The 7344-nt window shown below is 36.2% G+C and overlaps 1 long non-coding RNA gene across 1 annotated transcript; it reads right to left on the minus strand.

Annotated features, from left to right (window-relative positions):
- Positions 1 to 203: 203 nt before the first annotated feature.
- On the minus strand, positions 204 to 6259 carry LOC131424723 (uncharacterized). Its single transcript, XR_009228187.1, has 4 exons — positions 6105 to 6259; positions 3491 to 3536; positions 3074 to 3188; positions 204 to 323 (listed from the first exon to the last, which is right to left on the minus strand). It is a non-coding gene; the product is annotated as an uncharacterized LOC131424723 (long non-coding RNA).
- Between the last annotated feature and the right edge of the window lie 1085 nt (positions 6260 to 7344).

Consider the following 7344-nt stretch of genomic DNA (forward strand, 5'->3'; position numbering starts at 1 on the left):
ACAGAATAGAAGACACCTGTGAAACCATGCTATGAAAATTACCTGTTTTAACTAGTCCATCCTAGTATTAACCACTTACTTTTTATTCTTTTACATTTTGTGTCATTTGCAATTCATTGCAGAAAAGATAGCTTATTTAAAAATGATTCAGAGAAAACTGGAAATTCATTTGTAACGAAATGAAATTAAACTCCTATATCTCACCTTGCATAAAACTCAAAGTGGATCAAAGACTAGAACAGAGAACCTGTGCTTAATAGAAGCAAAAGGAGGCCCAAATCTTCACCATGTCAGCTTAGGAAATGACTTCCTTAACAAAACACCTAAAACACAAGAATTAAAATCAAGAATCAATAAATAGGATGGATTCAAACTAAAAAACTTCTTCTAAGCAAAGGAAACAATCAATAATGTGAAGAGAGAGCCTACAGGATGGAAAAAAATCTTTGTAACCCACATGCATCTTAGAGCATTAATCTCCAGAATACATAAAGAACTCAAAAACTTAACGCCAAAAAAATCAAATAACCCAATCAATAAATGGGCTAAGGAACTGAACAGACACTTCGTGGAAGAAGAAATACAATTGATCAACAAATATATGAAAAAAAATGTTCAACATCTCTAGCAATTAGAGAAATGCAAATCAAAACTATTTGATTTGGACTCTAGTTGTTGGTGGCATTTTTAGTCTAAAATTTCATCTAACTCCAGTCAGAATGACAATTATCAAGAATACAAGCAACAATAAATGTTGGCAAGGATGTAGGGGAAAAGGTACACTCATACATTGCTGGTGGAAATGTAACCATTATGGAAAGCAGTATGAAGATTCCTCAGAAAACTTGGAAATGATCCACCATTTGACTCAGCTATCCCACTCCTTTGTTTATACCCACAGGAATTAAAATCAGCATATTACACTGATGCAGCTACATCAATGTTTATAGCAGCTCAGTTCACAAATAGCCAAACTATGGAACAAATAGCCAAACTAGGTGCCCTTGAACAGATGAATGGATAAAGAAAATGTGGTACATATACACAATGGAATATTACTCAGCCTTAAAGAAGAATGAAATATGGCATTTGCAGGTAAATGGATGGAGCTGGAGAATATCATGTTAAGTGAAATAAATTAATCCCCCAAAACCAAAAGCCAAATGTTTCCTCTGATTTGCAGATGCTAATTCTCAATAAGTGATGGGGGTGGCTAGGAAAGAATACAATTACTTTGGATTAGGCAGAAGGGAATGAAATGGAGGGGATATGGAAGGATAGTAGAATGAATGGGACATTATTACCTTATGTACATATATGATTACACAACCAGTGTGATTCTACAACATATACAACCATAAGAATGATAAACTATGTATGATATGTCAAAATGTATTCTACTGTCATGTATAACTAAAAAAAATAAGATTTTAAAAAGATAATGGACTCTACTTAAGTCAACTTTAGTATTTAAATTTTTCTAATAAAATTGCATTTCATCTGGGTACTAGATTTTTAAATGTGTATGTGTCAATTTAAAATATACATATGTCATTCTTTTCATTAAATTTTTATACTTATTTGTAAAAAAAAAATAATAATGCTGTAAAACAGGTACATTGCTGTGTCTTTCGTGGCAAATGAAAAAACTGAGAGAACCAGGAAGTAATCTGTTAATCTCATACAAGTTGGAATTGTTAGAATCAGGATTCTGCCTACAAAGGCCACATCTGTTTGCCAATTGACTGTGTTGGTTGCACATCTACACTTGGCTGTGAATGTGCCTCTTATCTTAAACCTCCATACAATGTCTTTTTACCAACAGTTGGATGAATAATTGGTTGATCTTATAATAACTTAATAAATTATTATCTTTTGCCCTAATTTTTTCAAAGTAACACAATTTTAAACATAATTTTAAAATTCTACCTATTGCAATTAAATTGGAATTTTTGAAGTTACAAAAGTTCATTAGCAAATCATGTTTTCCGCATATATTTCCCTTTAGGAATTAAGTTGGACATGTTGGTGAGGATTCTAGACCAGTCCACAAAAATTTGGGGGTTGTTTATCATATACCCAGAAAACTGTAAGTTAGTGGTAAAGTTAAGCCCTAGCACTTTTTACTTTTTAATTGAAAACAGGGTCTCTGTAAGTTGCTCAGGGCCTTCCTAAGCTTCCAAGGCTGGCTTTGATCTTCCGATCCTCCTGCCTCAGCCTCCAGAGTTTACAGGCATATGCCACCAAGCTCAACTTCCTTTTAATATTATAATATAAATTTGTAAAACATTCAGTATCTTTTTAAACTATTGAACTCAAGGAGAGTGTGGGATGCCCAGGTTTGTTGTTATTATTTTGGGGTTTTGTTTGTTTTATTTTTGGAAGGGGTCTTTTTTAAGATATAGAAAGGACATAGAGAACAGAAGTTACCTTGATCTCAAAGTTTCCCCTAATGGGAAAATACACTCCCTCATTTTCTGTCTGCTTGTCTACACACAGAGCACGTTATCCCACAGGAAAAAGGGAGCCAGGTTGGGAGTCACGATCCTCCCAGGCAAATTGAGCAAACAGCCGTCCCAGCAACAAACAAGGTAGAGAGAAGGGTCCTCAGAGTCAGGGTTAAGAGGGAAAATGGGCTCTCCTTCCAAGAGCCTGGGAGGTGACAGATGGGAGGTAGAAAGGAAATCTCTCTGAGTGACAGCTTTGTTACCAGAAGTCAATAGGATGGATCCAAATCAAGGAATGAGAAAAAGGACATTTTAAGGGGGAAAAAAAGCACCTTGGCAGTAATTCCATGGAAAGTAAAAGCCATCAACAAATAAACCATAGGTCAATGTACTATTGGGGCTGCTCCTACCCGGTGCTTTCAAGAATCCCAGTTATCCTCGGCTCCTATTATTTCATTGTTTAGGTAAGATTTTAAATAGATCCTGTTTCCAGGGAGAATCGTTTCTCTCAGAGACACTTTTAGCAAAGGGCTAACCAAAAGGGAATGAATTGCAACTGTTTAATTTTGAAGAGACTTTACATTTTTAGGCTCATTCATTTATTCATTCAGGCAACAGATATTTACCATATACTGCATGTGCGGCACTGTCCCAGGTGCTGGCGGAGAGAGCATTGAACAAGACAGAAACATCTTCCTTCAAAGAACTCACATTCTAGTTTTACAGTAGTTGGAGATTTGACTGCAAATAAATTAATATCAAAATGTTTCTTTTTATAAAGTGACAATCTTGAGTATTTATAAATAAATAGGATTAAGTATGCAATACAGATAACTACAATATTTTGTAACTTTAATAACAAAATGTAAATTAATAGATTTACCAATAAATTATCCTCTTAAAGGGATATCACACAAATGTGACTTATAGTACTTTCATTTAGCATTATGGTTGTTGACTTACACATTTGAACTACTTAAAGCTGTTGCTTGGAAGACAAAGAGAAAAGACTCAAATAGATACCAAAAATGTAAAGTATATACCATAAAAAGTAGTGTTTGTTCTTCCTACTGCAGTATAAATCCACACCTGTTGGAAACAAAAGCTGAAATTATTTTTTAATATCTTTTGCAATATGTAAGGAATTTCCACCCTTCAAGGAGATTCCAAATATTAAAATATTGAACATATCAAAATATTTCTTCAAGTCTGTTGGGGGTTCTTAATTCAAGCAATAAAAGCATGATGCATAGATTTCTACTAAGGGTTATAGGAATCATCCAACAATTAATTAGGTAAAAGTAATACAAAACTTCAGAGTAAGGGAAATGCCATGATGTGAAAACCTGCCTCCTAAGGAATCCTGTGGATCAAACCCAGCCTTGATAAACACATGAAAAGAGGATTTGGGTACGACTTCAACTTTTAATAGATGTTTACCTCTAAAATAGGTAACTCAGACCTTTACAAGTGACATTATATCATAAAACTTTAAGAAAAACTCAAATAATGAAATACACAGTTAAAATGAATTTTAACAAAAGCTGATTCTTTTTGACTTCACCAATTCAAAATCTGAGGGACACTTATGAAGCACAAACCAAAGTTCACCTTTGTGGAATCTGAATTGAGAAATCTTCTACAGTGATGTTTCTCAGACTTGCTGTACATAGGGCTCATCTGGGCATCCTGCTAAAATATGGATTCTGGTTTCATGGCACTATGATGGGCCCCAAGATCCCACATATCTACCCAGGTCCCAGGTGATACTTATGCCACTGGTCCACAAACATACTTTGACTAACAAGAATATGAATAAATCAGCATAAGCTATATCACAAGAGGAAAGATAAACCAACCAAAACATACTTTCCCAATATCCTTGGCAAGGGGTAGGGGAGATGTCTACTTAAAAAGGACTCTATGTTGTGATAGGAGTTCCACTTGGCAACATGTTGTAAACAGCTAATTGGACCTAATTCACATGGTTAAAATAGGGGAAAAAAAAGATTTCTCTTTAGAAATAGTCTACCTTGCCAATTTTTCATTCTAGGTTCATTCAGTCATATCACCTTCATTTTAGTTAATGAACATGTAAGATATAGATGACTGAAAGCAGGAGAATGATGTCGTTATCCATATTTGATTAATTCTTCTGGGATTCACTTTCCCAACAGGTTTGAGATCTCCTCTTTTACTCAGTCACTTATTCAGAAAGTGGAAATGCTGCTGAGAGCCTTAAGTCTTAAGGAGACTAATTCAGAACAAATTATAAAATGTCCCTCAACTCACCTTATCTCTGGTAAAATGAACATATAAGGTTTTGTAAGGTAAACATTATCATAATATTCACCATAAATAATAATGCATTAAAAGCTATAAAGTGGTATTTTTATGGGTCACTACCAAGGATAGCATTAGCTGAAGTTATCCAGAAGTTCTTAATGTTGATGTCACTTGGTCCCTGCATATTGCTGAGGCAAAGATTATTAAGAAGTAATGGAGATAGCACTTTCCTATATCCAGGAAATGCTATTTTAAAAAGATTCTGAAGGATATGTCTTTATTCATCAGTGATGACCTGGTTTCCTATGGCTAACCAATGATATCCTCACCACAGGAAAACAGAAGTAGAGGACAGGAGGACAGAGTTGGAGATGCAGTGCCAGGAGCATAAAACAAACAAAATGTAGCAAGAGAGAGTTTCAGGGTAAAAGTAAGAGCTCAGAAAGAGGAGATGAATGCAGAAATGCATCACCAAAGCAACAGAAAAAGAAAGAACAACAAGGATACTTAGGAAAGTTGGAAGAATTTTTTTTGAAGCCAATTTTTAGCCATAAAACTGCCTGCCTGGTAATGGAGTATCTCCAAGATCCACTGAACACGGATAATACCAGTCCCATCCAAGATGGCAGAAGGATATCCAAACACAAGCACATGATCCAGGTGAAAAGCGCTGTCCTCTTTCAGAGACGCAGGCTTATTTGCCATAGTCTCCTGTCATCATCAGACAGTCAATAACAATTGACTGTCCTATATCTAATTTCACATTTGCTAAACAAATTTTTCTTTACCTACAAGGGAAAGAATTTAACCAATCTAGTAAAATAAGTATGTAGCAAAGTCAATATTTATATTTCTAAATATAGATTAATAAATTGACACAGATGGAGGGGAAAAGGCCCAAGGAGAGATAGGAGAAGAAGATCAAGAACCAAGTTCTTTACCACAGCTTGAGCTACCTATTCCTCTTGGGAATTACGAGGGCATAGAAACAGAGTGTATTTCATAGACCCAACTTCACAAAGTGGGAGTTAAGTGGAATATCAGACGAGCAGAGTCAGATTAGAAGTGAAAAGAAATTTATTGGGCACAGGTTAGAAGAATTTGGATAGGGAAAAAACAAACAGAGAAAAAATATAAAGAAATCAAAATTGAAAAAGCAAAGAGAACTGAGTCTCGAGAAAAGAAATTGTGGTGTATAAAGCAAACTGTCAATATGGATTTACTTCAGAGTGTTCCTTTCATGTGGTTCCACTGTGATCCCCAAAACTCAGAATGGACCTAAAAGGAAATTTCCAAGTCTAAGTCATTCCCTTGGAGATCTTTTATTCCCAACCTAGGGTCTACCAAATGTCACAGGGTATGGAAACTCACTTTCTGCTGGTTGGTGATATGGGCATTTTCTTCCCTGTGTGGAGGAATAAGCAGTGAGTCTTCAGCTTCCCATCACTCACCATCCCATTCAATCCTTCTGCCATTTTGAATGTTTGGTTTTCTCTGTGTGATGTGGAGCTGAATCCAAGCCCAAGGTCTGCTGGGAAGAACAAGAGGCCATGTAAATGTACAACAGACAGATGAGACAATAACTCACTTAAGTTGCCTTAACAATTTACAATGAGCATGGGAACCTGATTACATTTTAATGGGGGGGCCAGCCCATTAACAGAGAAAGAGAATATCAGGACTACTGACTTTGTTTAAGTGAGGTTCTTGTATAAAACAGGAATAAGAAAGACTGTGCTGCCCTCAACCTCTGCTTCAATTAAATAAATCACAATTCATGACTACTCCTAAGCTTTAGTAAGGGATGTTCTAGACTAATATTCCTTAAAGAAAGAGAAAAAAAATACAGAATTAATTCAGCCCTTATCGAGTCAAAGCTGATGGATGTTCCTGAAATTTAGTAGGTTTTTTTGTTTTCAGCATTTCTTAGAGGTCAACAGGAATTCACACCTAGAGTCAATAGTTTCTACTCAGCTTCTACTCTCTCATTAAGGATGCAGTCCTCTGCTTTGACTGATCTTTGTACTTTTTGTGAGTGACTAATGTCCTGCTGGTGGTTTGAAAATATGAGCCCTGTCTTACCCTGCAAAAGACATTCTCTGGAAATGCTCTAAAATAAAATACTCATGTGTGCACAATGTTCTTACACATCTCAGTATTTATGTCTTTAATACTTACCAAGATACCTTGTGCTAAAAGCAACATTTGATCTTCCACAGCAGGCACAAAGGCAAAGTCAACAATAAGAACCACACAGAGGTCTCAAGAGGAAAGTTGCAAAAAGAAATGACAGCTCGGTTCCCTGGGCTTTTCCTGAGCAGAGGTGTGGAGACTGGGATGTTTTTCTTTGGGCTTTGCCCATCTTGCTTTTCCTGGGTCCTTCCTCAGCCCTCTCCCATGACTCCCAAGTCCTCTCGAACTTCACCCTTTTACCTGCCTCTTGGGGGCCCAGAGCACATTCACACAGTTGGAACAATTCAGTTTGAGAGCTTCCTCAAGCAGTGTCCTCCCTACAGGCAGAATGGGACCGGAGCAAAGCTGAAATCAACATTACTGTCTAGAAACGAATTTCCAATTAATCACATTATCCTGGCCTCAACAAAACCATGTG

Source organism: Marmota monax, unplaced genomic scaffold (assembly GCF_021218885.2).
Source record: "Marmota monax isolate L192 unplaced genomic scaffold, Marmota_monax_Labrador192_F-V1.1 WCK01_AAM20220418_F8-fsc00002, whole genome shotgun sequence".
In the NCBI taxonomy this organism is placed as follows: Eukaryota; Metazoa; Chordata; class Mammalia; order Rodentia; family Sciuridae; genus Marmota; species Marmota monax.